The sequence below is a fragment of the Mauremys mutica genome, chromosome 13 (genome assembly GCF_020497125.1).
Source record: "Mauremys mutica isolate MM-2020 ecotype Southern chromosome 13, ASM2049712v1, whole genome shotgun sequence".
Taxonomy (NCBI): Eukaryota; Metazoa; Chordata; order Testudines; family Geoemydidae; genus Mauremys; species Mauremys mutica.
In genome coordinates this window covers 48259621-48274822 of record NC_059084.1, presented here as the reverse complement: position 1 = coordinate 48274822, position 15202 = coordinate 48259621, and the positions used below count along the sequence as shown (strand labels likewise).

At 50.2% G+C, this 15202-nt stretch overlaps 1 pseudogene; it reads left to right on the top strand.

The window, feature by feature from the left end:
- Positions 1 to 6766: 6766 nt before the first annotated feature.
- On the top strand, positions 6767 to 7925 carry LOC123347522 (annotated as a pseudogene).
- Positions 7926 to 15202: the final 7277 nt, after the last annotated feature.

Below are 15202 nucleotides of genomic sequence, written 5' to 3'. Positions count from 1 at the left end.
CCCCGCCCCCCCCGCTTCTTCCACCTGCACCCGCAGGCGGGCCCCAGACCTGGCCAAAGCACGAGCCAGGCTTGCTAGCCGGTCACTGCCGGGAAGGGAAAGGGGCTTCCGTCCCCAATCCCCCCCCCACGCCATGGGGAATCTTCCCTCTCCAGTGTGTGGTTTAGCCAATGGATCCCTAGGACACGAGCCCTCGCCAGACTCTGACCCCCCCCCCACCGCACGTTGCATGGCCCTTGTGCTCCTGGAACGGGGCTCCAGAGCTGAGTCACCCCCAGGCCAATAACACCTCACAATAGCCAGGACCTCAGTTCCCAGGTGAGGAAATACAGTCACTGCGGGGAGCTGGTCATTCCTCCCAGGGGTCCGAAAGTGTCAGCAGGACCAGCGCCCTGTGCCCGGCGCTGCACAGACACACAGGACGGGACAGTCTGACTCCCCACCCGGAGACCCAGGGTGAATCAGTCAGATCACTGGCAGCAGGAGTGTGTGTCTCTTATAAAGCGGGGACATGCAAATAAGAGAGACAGTTGCCTGTTTAAATCTGTGCCTCTCTCTGCCCAGGCTGCACCCGGAGACACAATCCGCAGCCCCTGGGTCTGTGCAGTGACCAGCCAGTTCCTGAGAACTTTCCTCTCCAGCACTCGGGAAAATGGGATTTTTGCTCCTTGTAATTTTCGCTGTAGCCGCTTTGGAAGATATTTTCCTCCTCTGAATAACTGGCAGAATTAGAAGAATATTGTGTTACCGCTGTTTTTATACCTGATATTAACTGGCCTGTCTGTTATTCTCAGGTGTCCGGTCCCAGGTGCAGCTGGTGGAGTCCGCAGGGGAATGTTGAAAAAAGCCGGAGACTCTCTCCGCCGTCTCCTGCAAAGCCTCCGGGTATCGACTTCAGCAGCTATTACATGAGATGGGTCCGACAGGCTCCTGGCAAAGGACTAGTAATGGGTTCTTCGGCTTATCTCATCAGCGCTGGGGGTGGGATATACAATACCTTGATTCAGTGAAAGGCCGATTTCACCATCTCCCGGGTTAATCCCAAGAGTGAGCTGTATCTGCAAATGACCGGCCCTGAAGCCCGAGGACACCGCCCGCGCTAATACTGTGCGAGGACACACAGTGACACGAAAACCGGTTTGTGATCCTGCAAAAACCCAGCTGCGGAATCGCCCTTCTCCCGGCAGCCGCGCGGGGGCAGCAGTGACACTCACACACCGCTCCGGGCTGGGGACGATGGAGACCTGGCACCCGGGTGAATGTAACTCACAAACCTCCCCGGCAGCTTTTCAATACCCTTTCGTTCCCGGGCAACGTGTCCTCCCCTTCCTGCCCAGAGCCCCGCTGGGCCAAGCGGTGCAGGAGATCCCCTCGCTCCATCTGTGAACCCCAATCCGGAGTGAGTCCTGTTCTGTGTCGCTCTCCCCTCGCTGACCGGGAACGTTGGTCTCTCCCGGTTTGCTATGCTCATTACTTCATTCACATGATCAGGCAGGATAGGCCACTTCTTTCTGAACACAAATTTCTATTCAGTAATGAAAAAGAAACCCTCAGCTGTAGCATGTTGTGACTGGAGTAGGAAGAGAATGATTTCCTAACTTCTTTCATCCCAGAATAAATATGGCATAAAGATCCGCTCCAAGCCACTAGTTGATGATAAAAAAGAAGTTGAAGTCAAATTTTCATTTTTTTTCAAAATTTTTTTTTTCGTCCTAAATAGATCTTCCCAATCTATGTTCAAATTCTCTAGTCTATCCTGAGCACAATGGCAGGCTCATTGCTGGTAGTGCCTCAGCTGGAGTAATTTTAAGACAACAGCCAAGGATCGCTCCTGAGAAAGCCAGCGGGTTTTCCTCACCAGGTTGGACTGATTTGAACTTCAGTCCCCAGTGTACTTGTTCTATATTTTCAAATAAAATATTCCAGTCTGGTGTTGGATCTCTTGACCTGCGAAAAAAAAAAAAAAGAATATAATGAAGACAATAAATTTATAGCTTTTTAATAAGTCTTTTGATAGAGTCTTCAGCTTGTACTTAGTGCTACTTAGAGTTGATGGCTTCTGCGGTTTTGTGTATAGACGAGATTAGGGTTACACTTTTCTCCTAGAGTCAACAGCTTTGTGTACTCCACCATGTCGTCCAGAAAAGTTCTGCAGCTTCCATCAAAGATGCGCAAGGCACAGCCGATGTGTTTGGGGGTCCAATTGACAAGCATTTAACTCTTCTAAGATGTGGCGATTGCCACAGGATGCAGCTGTAGATGTGTCTTCTATAACTTGAACATCTAGAAATGCATCTACTGGTCTACCCCTGACAATCAAGGTTAATGTACACAATTATACTTAATACTTGATGCCCCATTTGCAATCGGTGCCATTCATCAGCCATGTGTGCAATTTTTTTGGAATGTGTTGAGAGCAGTTCTTCACTTTTTTTCAACTGATTGAATTCTTTCAACTGTTGAACCACATTGCTTCTAGCACCAGGGTGGGCAAACGTTTTGGCTGAGGGCCACAATGGGGTTGCGCAACGAAACAGTTATGGAGGGGCTGGGGTAGGGAAGGCGGTGGCGTGCAGTGCGCGGTGCTAGGAGCACAGGGAACGGTGGGTGGAGGACTCAGTCCCCACCAGAGGATCACCAGGCAGCCTCGCAGATGAACAGAGAGAAGTGGTGCTATGAAAGGGAAACCGCTGCCTCTCTCCAGCTGCGTGACTGCCCCTGCTCCTCCTGTGTCCACATTCAGAAAGGGGTGTGGGGGTGTGTGTGGATGGTGGAGGTTCCAGCGGGGATGTGGTTAGGGGCAGGGGGTCCAGGAGGGCACCCTATATGGTGGGATTGGGAGGCTGAGGCAACATCACCTGGCCGTCTGTTTTCGTGCAGCCAGACGCCAGGGAGCTTAGAAGAGCACACCAGGAAGTGGTTGGCATCCAGAGAAAGCTTTGAAAACGAGCTTCATCAAATGGCCCGGGTACAGTGTGACTGCTTTTGTTTGTTGATGAACACCCATACCCCTGCCTTGATTTGATGGAACTCATTCCCTGTAGCTAGCAACCTCCCCCCTACCCCCTTCTTGCGAGAGTAAAGTAAGGTAAGTTTCAGCTTTACTTATGGAAAAAATAAATGTCAACTCTCGTCTTAAAAATCATGAATTCTTTATTAATTTATTTATAAAAAGGAACGTTGGGAGAGAAGATGGGAAGGGTTTAGTTGTTATGTGGTTTTTGGTTTGAGGGAAGGAGGAGGTATATAGGGAAGGATGGAAAAGGCCATACAAATTAAAAATTAATTTCACATTAGTAACGACAGCCTTCTGGTCTTGGGCTTCTGTGTCTGGGCGTGTGTCCACGGGGGTTGGGAGTGGGCCGGCGTTAGAGGTGGGCGGGGTGCACGGAGCAGCCTCCCCCCATGCGTTTCTTACACGTCTGGGTGGAGGGGGGGATTTGGATATGGAACATGGTTGAGGGTTTGGGGAGTGGGTTTTGTGTGGTTATACTAGGGGCGTTGCTGCAGCCGGCACTCTGTGATCCTGCTGCCGTTCTGAAGCTCCACCAGAAGCCGGGTCGGAGCATTCGTCAGTTTGATCACGCAGCAGCCCCAGAGTTGCTATCCGCGCCACCGCTGATTTTCCTGCTGGTCTTCCTGTCGCCACCTCTCATCTCGGGTGTTCCCTCCTGTCTTGCACGTTCACTGGCCTCTTTCTTGTTAATTTGATCCCACGTCCTTCCACTCATTCAGATGAGCTCTTTTCATTTGGCGTGTAACTTCCATAATATCAAGAACATTTCATTCTCGCGTCTTCTTTTTCCTCCGCTTATCTCGTTGCTAGCCTTTGGGATGGAGGAGGGCATGGTTGAAAAAATTGCAGCTGCTACGAGGGAGCAGAAAATATTTAGAAAGATACATTTTACAGAACAATTGGTTATTACTCTTTCACAGTGAAACAGGCGCTTATTCACCTTACATAGCACATGTGATTTCCATACCAAGGTCGCATTTTTCATCTTAATGGGTAGTGAGTGCCTGCAGCTCCTGGAGTTACAGATCTCCACAGACACAGGTGCGGGCATCAGGAATTCAGCTTTGACATGCGGGCCATGGTAAGCCACTATCCTTTCGGCGTCTGCAGTGATTTTACCCCTCCCCACAATGCCATGGCTTGGAATTACCACGCTAGCTCCCTGCTAATCAAACACCCTTCCCACCCACCACCCCCCACCCACTGCGTGGCTGGTAGCTTGGGGAAGCACCGCCTGACCAAACACAAAAAATGATCATCGGCATTTCATCTCCTTCCCCTTCCCCGCTTGGCTACGTGCAGGAAAGGATTTTTTTTTAAGCTGGCTGCAGTTCCACGAACCAGTAGGAAAATGGCCATCCCCCCCTTAATAAAAATTCCTGATTTTTAACCAGGTTATACTGAACGATATCACTTTGCTGTAGGATAAACAAAACAAGATAAAGAATGGATGCTTCTTGAAAGCCCAGCAGTCACCGTGGACCATTACGCTGCTATGCTTTGCCACGCAATGATACCTGATATTACTTGCTACTTTGTCAATGGCATGGTAAAGTGTCTACCTTGGTTTGGCTGGAACAAGGCTCTTGCCTTGCCCAGAAACCTTCTGCAAAGGCTTCTGGTAGATACCTACAGGAGCGCTTCACTCGAGATGTCCCTGGAAGGATTATCCTCTCAATCCCCGGATTGTTAACAAAACATTTCTAAGTAACTATAACTTGCTCTGCGGAATGCATCCCAAGTCCTCAGGAGCAAAAGTCAAATCATTAAAAAACGCTTGCTTAAAAAAACCAAATGTTTGCTATTTACAAAGGTACACTCACAGAGCTCTTTTCCATGCGGTCATTGTCTGGGATAGTTGCTTAGGGAGGGCTGGGAGCAGGGTAATTCCGTCAGCGGTGATAAAAAGCTCCTGGCTACTGGAGCTCAACGGAGTGCTGTGTGCTCTCTGCTAGGTCTTCCTCCTCTTCTTTCATCTTCATCTTCCCCGTCTCTGCCCTAATCCTCAGCCATGGCAGAGATTACAACCCCCACCTCGGGAAATCCACGGTCATGGACGGTGGTGGCGTAACTTGTGGCGCAGCCCCCTAAAATTGCAAATGCAGCTCAGCGTAGAAGCGGCCATGTTTTCGACCTGCCCCGGACCTTCTGTTTGCTTCTTTGGTTTTCTGGTAGGCTTGTCTGAGCTCCTTAACTTTCACTCTGCACTGCACTGAGTCCCTGCTGTAGCCTTTATCCGTCATAGCCTTAGAAATTCTTTCAAATACTTTTTCATTTCGTCTTTTGGAACGCAGTTCTGTTAGCACTGAATCCTCTCCCCATATAGCGATCAGATCCAGTACCTCCCGTGCAGTCCATGCTGGGGCTCTTTTTCGATTCTCAGGAGACTGCATTGTTACCTGTGCTGATGAGCTCTGCGTGGTCACCTGGGCTGATGAGATCTACATGCTGGGGAAGCAGGAAATGAATTTCAAAAGTTCGCGGGGCTTTTCCTGTCTACCTGGCCAGTGCATCCGAGTTCAGAATGCTGTCCAGAGTGGTCACTGGTGCACTGTGGGATACCGCCCGGAGGCCAATACCGTCGATTTGCGGCCACACTAACCCTATTCCGATATGTTAATCCCGATATTAGCGCTACTCCTCTCGTCGGGGAGGAGTACAGAAACCGATTTAAAGAGCCATTAAAATCGATATAAGGTTCCTCCTAGTGTGGACGGTTGTGGCGTTAAATCGGTTTTACGCTCCTAAAACCGATTTAAACGCCTAGTGTAGACCAGGCTTTAGATTCACTCCCTCTGGGGCACCTGGCATTGGCCACTGTCGATAGACAGATAGTGGGCTAGATGGACCTTTGGTCTGACCCATACGGCCGTTCTTATGTTAATTAGCACCCGTCGGACAGCGAGCAATTCTCCAGCGTCCTTGTCCGTGTCAGTTAATGATTTGGGGAATGTCGGGCTCATTTTAAATGAGCGAAAGAGCAGAGCGCTCAGAAGCAGCAGCCCAGCTCCTAGTAAGACTGAAATCCGGAGCGTGCCCAGGAAAGCCAGGGGCTGTCTCAGGAGATAACTGTCCCCTTTGGAGGGCTCTCGCTCAGCCTTCGATCGCGGCTGCACAAACCCGGAGCCTCCCTTCAAAAGACCCAGGCGTGACACCGGCGCCGCAAAGCACGCGGTGATTTAAGCCTCTTCAAATGTCCCTCTCTGGTCTGTATTTCCTCCTCCCCCGCATGTATCACAGGCGGCGCGAGTTACTCAGGCTCTTTGGTGGCCCAAGCAGATTCAGGTGCAGTCGTTGTCCAATGCTGCATCAGTACCGCAGCCAGTCAAACAAAACAAACCAACAACATTGCAAAGTGCAAACGTGGTAAAAGCCACACACACAAGGGGCTGGGTGGGGGCGGCTATTTTTTTTTTCTTGAGGCAGCAAAAAACCTAGAGCCGGCCCTGCACCCAGGGGTCCGAAAGTGTCAGGAGGCGCCCAGCTCCCTGTACCCGGCGCTGCACAGACACACAGGACGGGACACTCTGACTCCCGCACCCGGAGCCCTAGGACGAGTCACTCAGATCACTGGCAGCAGGAGTGTGTGTGTCTCTTATAAAGCGGGACATGCAAATGAGGGAGACAGTTTCCTGTTTAAATCTGAGCCTCTCTCTGCCCAGGCTGCACCCGGAGACACAATCCGCAGCCCCTGGGTCTGTGCAGTGACCAGCCAGTCCCTGAGAACTTTCCCCTCCAGCACCAGGGAAAATGGGATTTTTGCTCCTTGTAATTTTCGTTGTAGCCGCTTTGGAAGGTATTTTCGTCCTCTGAGTCACTGGCAGCGTTAGAAGAATATTGTGTTACCGCTGATTTTATACCGATATTAATGGCCTGTCTTTATTCTCAGGTGCCCGGTCCCAGGTGCAGCTGGTAGAGTCCGGAGGGGATGTGAAAAAGCCGGAGACTCTGTCCGCCTCTCCTGCAAAGCCTCCGGGTTCACCTTGAGCAGCTACAGTATGAGCTGGGTCCGACAGGCTCCTGGCAAGGGACTAGAATGGGTCGCTTTTATAAGGTACGATGGGAGTGATATATATTACCCTGATTCAGTGAAAGGCCGATTCACCATCTCCAGGGATAATCCCAAGAGTGAGCTGTATCTGCAACTGACCGGCCTGAAGCCCGAGGACACCGCCCGCTATTACTGTGCGAGAGATCCACAGTGACACGAAACCGGTTTGTGATCATGCAAAAACCCAAGCTGCGGAATCGCTTCTCCCGGCAGCCGCGCGGTGGCAGCAGTGACACACACACCGCTCCGGGCTGGGACAGGAGACCCGGCACCCGGGTGAATGTAACACAAACCTCCCGGCAGTTTTAACCCTTCCGTTCCCGGGCAAAGTGTCTCCCCTTCCTGCCCAGAGCCCCGCTAGGTGCAGAGATCCCCCGCTTCATCTGTGAACCCCAATCCGGAGTGAGTCCTGTTCTGAGTCGCTCTCCCCTCGCTGACCCAGCTCGTTGGCTCCCCCTGGGCCCGTCTCGGTGTCACACTCACAGGGCAGCGTCTGTCAGTGTAAACGGGGACAAGCGCATTGGGGTTCGCATCAGACCAAACGGATGGAGCGAATTGCCCCTGGGGCCAAATCCTCCGCTGGTGTAAAGTCACCGCAGCTGCTTCCGCTAGACTCGAGTTACTCCGGATTTACACCAGGGAGGTTCTGGCCCTTTCAGCAAACTGGGAGTTTAGCGGATTAACGCAGCGGAAGGTGATTAGTTCATTATAACCCGTGTGGAGGCCCCTCACTGCGGCGTCTCGGCCCTTCACACGCGGTTATCGCCCTTCTCCCCACAGCGCCGCCGGGAGGCCGGGAACTATCCCAGCCCCTGGGTCAGAGCGGGGAGACTGAGGCACGGAGAGCTGGAGGCTTGATATGGAAAATGGGCCATTCAGAGTCCGGGCGGGGCTGTGGGCAGAGATCACCCAGCGCCTGAACAAACTCCACTCCGCTGGGGCTGGGGATGTGGCACCCGCCGGGACTTTCCCAAGCGGCTGGTGGATTGTTTTCACCCCACGGACACTGGGAAATCACCGCCCATTTTACATAATTTTACTTCTCCCTTAGGTAAAAGCACAGACATGATCCCCCAGCCCAGGCACTTCACAACACAGAGTGAGGGGTCCTTTGAGTTCTCTTCTTCAAGACTAATGCAAAGGGAAGAAGCTTGTGTCTTATAAGGAAGGGAATATGCAAACAGGTTGAGAAGTTTCTTGTTCAAATCTGTTCCTCTCTCCGCCCAGGCAGCACCCGGAGACACAGTTCGCAGTCCCCTGGGTCTGAGCAGTGACGGCCCGGCCAATCGTCCTGAGAAACTTCCCCTCCAGCAGCAGGGAAACTGAGACTTTGGCTCCATTTGGTTTTCATTCTATAATGATTCAACCTGTAATTGCTCCACTTCACGCACTGCCATGCGAAGAGCTATTCTCACCCCTTTTTCACTCCAAACACAGAAACAAACAAAAAACCACAAACACAGAGGAACATCTAAAAACGTACATGAAGACTTAGAATCAAAGAACTGGAAGGCACCTCAAGAGGCCATCATGTCCAGTCCCTGCTCTCATGGCAGGACCAGCACCATCTAGACCAGGGGGTCCCCAACGCAGTGCCATGGCGGCATCTAAATGTGCCAGCGTCCTGGCTGGCGGTCGAGCATCCGACTAAATGCGCCGAATTTCTCCAGCATTTCAGCAGTGATGCCTCTCGATGATGCTGCTTGCCGCCAACAAGCAACATCATTGAGAGGCGTCACCACCGAAATGCCGCAGAAATTCGGTGGCATTTTTGCAGATGCTCAACCGCCGCCATGGTCCTTCATCTGGTGTGTGACAGACAAAAAGGTTGGGGACCACTGATCTAGATCAAGTGCTGTCATCCAGAGGTGTCACCACAAAATTGCCGCCGAATTTCAGTGGTATTTCGGCGGGTGCTCAAACCAACCATCTAGGATGCAGGCACATTTAGATGCCCCTGTGGGCACCATGGTGCATGCGGGCACCGCGTTGGGGACCCCTGTAATAAATCAATCCCTGATAGATCAATCCCGACCTGCCAATCCAGCAGTAGTGAAGACCTGCCCTGAGAGGGAAAGCCACTGGTCTGTCTCATGAATGTTATGCCATTGTGTACGCTCGGGAGAAGTTATACCCATACATCTGGGGACACAGATTCCACCTGCAGACTGACCATGCTGAGCTAAAGTGGCTTCACACAGTCAAAGAGACTCAGTGTACGTCTATACAACTCGCCAGATCGGCGGGTAGTGTTCGATGTATGAAGGATCAATTTATTGCATCTCATCTACATGCGATAAAGGGATCCACTAATTGATGCCAGGGCTGCCTAGAGGATTCCAGGGGCCTGGGGAAAATCAATTTCATGGGCCCCTTCCATAAAAAAAGTTGCAATACTATAGGACTAGTATATACTCATGGGAGCCCCTGTGGGGTCTCGGGCAAATAGCCCCACTTGCCCCCCCCCCGGGAAAAATAAACATTTAAAACGGTATCACTGGTTCTCAGCATCAGCTAGTGCTAAAAGGCACCAAAGCTCATTAAAAGGGTTGGACAAATATTTTCCGTTCAAAACTTTTTTTGGATTGAAAACTCAAGGTTTTTAAAAAGCAGAAAAAAATCATGGACAATGTCTGCTTTCCTTCAAAATGTGTTGTGAAATTAGTCTGCCAAAAACCTGGACATGGTTTGGGGTTTCAGAAGTGTGTGGCCCAATATTTGCTACCTTGTTTGTTTAAAGAAACAATTAAAAAATTCTGCTTAAAAAAAATCCAAAACTTTTGAAACCACCTCAGCTTGTGACCAAACACTAAGCCCATCCAGTCAGAGATTTTCCCAGGTTTCTGATACTCTGCTGGCTTCCTTGACTCATACCTGGTCTCCATAACTTTGGGTTCATTTAGCTTAGAACATAAGAATGGCCATACTGGGGCAGACCAAAGGTCCATCTAGCTCAGTATCCTGTCTACCAACAGTGGCCAATGCCAAGTGCCCCAGAGGGAGTGAACCTAACAGGTAATGATCAAGTGATCTCTCTCCTGCCATCCATCTCCACTCTCTGAGAAACAGACCCTAGGGACACCATTCCTTACCCATCCTGGCTAATAGCCATTAATGGACTTAATCTCCATGCATTTACCTGTTTCCTAGAGGACTGGCTCCACGGGGTCCCTCACAAACTGGACACGGTTACTGTGGGTTTGTCTTTCATATAACTTATGTACATACTCCACAAAGTGAGCATTTGAGCTTGTTCCAGAATCTGGGATGAGCCTATGTTGTGAAAACACGAAATGCTCAAAATAGCACAAGCATGTGAATGGACACAGGGTGCTAAATTAAATTAACCCAGGGGTTCTCAAACTGGCAGTTGGGACCACTCAGGGGGGTCACGAGGTTATTACTGGGGGGTCGCGAGTGTCAGCCACCACCTCAAACCCCGTTTTGTCTCCAGCATTTATAATAATGTTAAATATATTAAAAAGTATTTTAATTTATAAAGGGGGGAGGGTCACACTCAGAGGTTTACTATGTAAAAGGGGTCACCAGTACAAAAGTTTGAGAACCACTGAATTAACCTCCTGGAGCTCGGGGAAAGCAGGGGAGGGGGGGTCTCCCTTGGTAGGGTTGGGAAGGAGGTAGGTGGTGTAGGATATTGCTCTTCTTGTGTGATCCCTCCTCCATGGCTCTCTTGGCTCTTATCACTGTTAATCTAAAGTGGCTAATTTTCAAGGAAGCTACCCTTCCCTGACATGAATCTCTCTATGGCACTGAAATTAAATGTAGACTATAATTTGGCATTTGAGAAGTGAAAGGGATGGTACCCCTAAGGGAAAAGCTAACAGCTTGGCTCTTGGTGTTAAATAGCTGTCTGAAAGCCTCAAACTGCTCTGTGAGTCTTAGGGTACGGCAGGTTGTGCCTCCAAACAGCTTGGCCCTGCCCCCTATCTGGCCCCCACCCACTTCCTTGCCCCCCGACTGCCCCCCTCAGAATCCCTGACCCCATCCTGTCCTTGTCCCCTGACCGCCGCTCCACATATGAACCTCCCAAACACCCCACCAAGGGACCCCACCCCTCATGTACCAACCCCTGGCTCCCTGTCCCCTGACTGCCCCGACCCATTTTTTTTTTTTTTTTTTTTTCACCCCCGCCTCCTGCTGAGTCCTGACAGACCTTCTGAATTGCCCACAAATCCAACCCCCATTCCCCATTCCCTGATCGCCCCCTGAACCTCTGCCCGCTCCCTGTCCCTTGACTGTCCTCCCTACCCCTTATCCAACCCCCCCAGCTCCGGCCCCCTTTATCATGCCATTTAACCCACCTCACGCTCTTTCTGGAGCCTCAGCGTGGCGGTGCGATACAGGGAGCGGACCCTGGACAGCGCTGCCAGCAGCGTGGCTCCAGCGGGGGAGACCTGAGCTTTGGCCGCAGCTCACCAGGCCCTAGCCCTTACCAACGTGGCTCTGAGCCGGAGGACCTCAGGCCCCACCCAAGCCTGGCTGCTTGTAGCTCTGTCTTGGGCCGCTCCTGGTGCGCTGATGGCGCCGGCGAATGGGGTGGAGGGGGGGAGGATCCTCCGACATTCTCCTGGGGACCACTGGCGGGGCTGCGGAAAATCCCCCCCCCCCCCCCCCCGGCCCTGTCACCGTCACCACTTCCTCTTAGATCTCAAAGCGCTTTGCAGGGAGGTCAGCACCATTATCCAGGCGGATCTGGTTGCTCATTGATTCATGGATTCCAAGGCCAGAATGGGACCATTTGAACTTCTAATCGAACCTCCAACAGGCCCCAGACAAGATACTTCCCTGAAAATAATCTCTCAGGCAGATCTCCCAGGGAAAAAAACGATGCAAGTCTTGGTTTTAAAAAAAATGGTTCAGCGATGGTGGAACACAACCAGGATTACTGGTGAGTTGGTCCAATGGCCAATTATTCTCACTTAGGATATTTGCACCCTATTTCCAAATCTGAATGTGTTCAAGCTTCAACTCCTAAGCTTTGATTCATGCTATATCCTTTTGTCTGTATCAGATTAAAGAGCCCCGGACCGGATTCAATTATTTGCTCTCCATTGTAGGAGCTGATCCGATGTCTAATGGCAGTCAAAGCCAAGTCCGCTTCTCAGTTCAGGGAATGGTTTTGGAGTCCGAAGAGTTACACAAATTTTCTTCGCCCACCCCTCGGAATCGGAGGATAAGAAATTTGATACATTCAGGGATAGGAGTTTGTGTTGTGTCGTTTGGGTCTTATAAGGAGCGGGCTTTGCATCAAATCAGGGGTAACACTTCCTGTTTAAATCTCTCTCTCTCTGCCAGGTTGCACCAAGAGAGTACAATCCGCAGCCCTGTCTCTGGTGCAGTTATCAAGCTAATCCCCTCAGAGCCATTTACTCAAACTAGGGGGAAAATGAGACTTCTGCCACCATGTACTGTTCATTGTATCGGTCTCTGGGAAAGGTATTTTCTCCCCTGGAAAGCACTCGGCGGGGCAAGCGGAACAGTCTATTATCGTTATTACTATTGATATGATTTTATAATATCTTTCTATTCACCAGTTCGCCAGTTCGCAGATCCCGCCCTGGACCCCCAAGTTTATGTGAAAAAGCCCGGAGACTCTGTCCGCCTTTCCTGCAAACCACCGGGTTCACCCTCAGCAGCTACTGGATGAGCTGGGATTCGCCAGGCCCCTGGGACGGGACCGGAGTGGATCGGGGGAAATAACACCCAACTTCAACTAACCATCTACTACGCCCAGCCTTCAAAAAAAAAAAAAAGCAGAGAAATTGTGGGACGCTTCACATTCCAGGGAAAGGAAAACCCCAACAACCTGCTGTGATCTGCAATGACGGCCTGAAGCCCGGAGGACACCGCTGGGTATCACTGGGTTAGGCACAGAATGCTGAGCAGATTAAAGCTATTAAACACGGGACACAAAAACCGAGCTGAAATGGTACAAACCTTTACCAACACGCTGCAGAGGTGCAGCAGTGAACAACAATTAAATTGCTGATTTATTAAATATTCATGGCATAAGTACTAAAGCATCATGTTTTGTGACCTATCAGCATGTAAATATTTAGGGGTTTACTATGTGTTTTAGTGATTATGAGACAAACATGTCTTTCAGATATTGCCACATAGCCTATTGGCATTACCGAGACCATTAAGTGGTGAAGTTAAATCCATGGCATTACGAATTGTGCTGAAAGGAAGTGGTGTTCCCGCACAGAGATGGGGTACGCAAATGCATAAGTGCTTTCCTGAATCAAGGCTTAAGAACTTATTCTAGGGTCTTAGATGAAATCACGAATTAACTTGCATCCTTGAAAATCATCCCCCGACCTACTGTGTACTTAAAAATGTTTGGAATAGCCCAACCCAAGACTGCTGTGGGATTTTAACATAATAATGTTTGTAAGAGATTGCTCACACTGAAATGTTGCTGAGCTGTGCCTCTGAGCGAACTGGATCTCGCCTGAGAAACAACAAAGTCCTCCGCCCATTAGAGAGGTTGCTCCCGATTTTCAAAGGAACCCAACATGTTGAGGTTTTCCATCTCCCATGGGATTTGAGACAGTTACATTGCTTAAACTAAGATCCTTATTAAAAACTCCCCCTTGGTTATCAGATTTCAGAGTAGCAGCCGTGTTAGTACTGTATCCGAAGAAATGTTGAGCTTTAGCTACACGAAACGCTCATGCTAAAATAAATTTGATAGTCTTTAAGGTGCCTGGTATTCAGTGTGCATTTCAAACACAGGGGCAGGTGCTCAGCTTCTAAGGTCTATGTATTGCTGTTATTTTTTATTTATTTTATCCAGCGTTCCCATAGAGACTTTCATTTAGCTTATTGACATTTTTATCTGTATTATTCCCTAAATACAGTGGGTTTTTGAAAATAATATTGACAATATTACTAAGAAGGAGAAGAGTGAAATAACTTCTGGTGCAACAGATTTTTTACAATTAACCCCACTCAAAGCAACGGGAGTTCTCTGTCACTTACAGTTACACACGCATACAAATTACCTGGCTGGGTTATAATCCTAGGCTGGATATTTTTTCAGTACCGACTAGTCCAGTTTTACTATAGGGTTTAGCAGCTGAACTTAGCTCTTTAGGACTTCTGGGCTACAACATTCACAGCATGGTAGTGGTACCCACACCCATATCCCATTCATCTTTAAGGTGCTAATCTAATAATAATTCTGTCTGGTCGTCCAAGCATTGCAAGGAAGGGGATGTTAAAACAGAGGTGGTGGAACTATGGTGTGCTGCTCCAACCCTGGCTTGAAGTGGTTTCCATTCTTATACAGGGTTTCCAGTTTGATTCAGTGTCTCTCAGCATCGGCACTATATACATTGTTCCAGCACCCCTGCTTTGCCAATGCCTGCCTCATTCTAGAAGAAGAAAAAGATGTTTCCATACATTAGTAATAGCACTAACCCCTAGCATTTATATATCGATTTCCAGCAGGATGATGCTCAGCGCACTTCACAAAAGAAGGGTCAGGGTTTCGATCCCCATTTTACAGAGAGAGGTGACTTATCCAAGGCAAAACCCAGCAGGACAAGGAATAAACAGCCAGTGTCCCATGGCCCGGCCTAGCGCTCTCTGCAATGGGACACACGGTGGGAAGGAAAGCCCCAGCGCTGGGAGCGCGGCTCCCAGCGCTGTCCGTTATTCCCCACAGGGAGGTGGAGTATGGACAGCGCTGGGAGAGCTTTCTCCCAGCGCTGGCGCTTTGACTACACTTAGCGCTTCAAAGCGCTGCCGCGGGAGCGCTGCCGCGGCAGCGCTTTGAAGCGCTAGAGCTCAGCGACAGGCGAACAATCGATGGTGCAGTTTTCCTGTCAGAGGCAGCGAGCATCCCGAGAGGTCACTGCAGCAAGGATCCTGTCAGAGAGACTCCAACCCACCTTCTCCGCCGAATATCTTCTTCCGCCGAACCCGTCTCCGGGAGGCCCGAGTTTAACGAGGGCTGCGGTCTGGGGTGTGATTTTTAAAGAGGGGAGATGCAAATTCAGTGTCTCGGGGCCCCGCATAAATCCAGTGTTCTCCTGGAGCGCAGAGTGTGAACGGGGAGCAGGCCAAGGTCTTGCAGTTCCCATCGGAAACCCCCCAGCGTCAGCAGC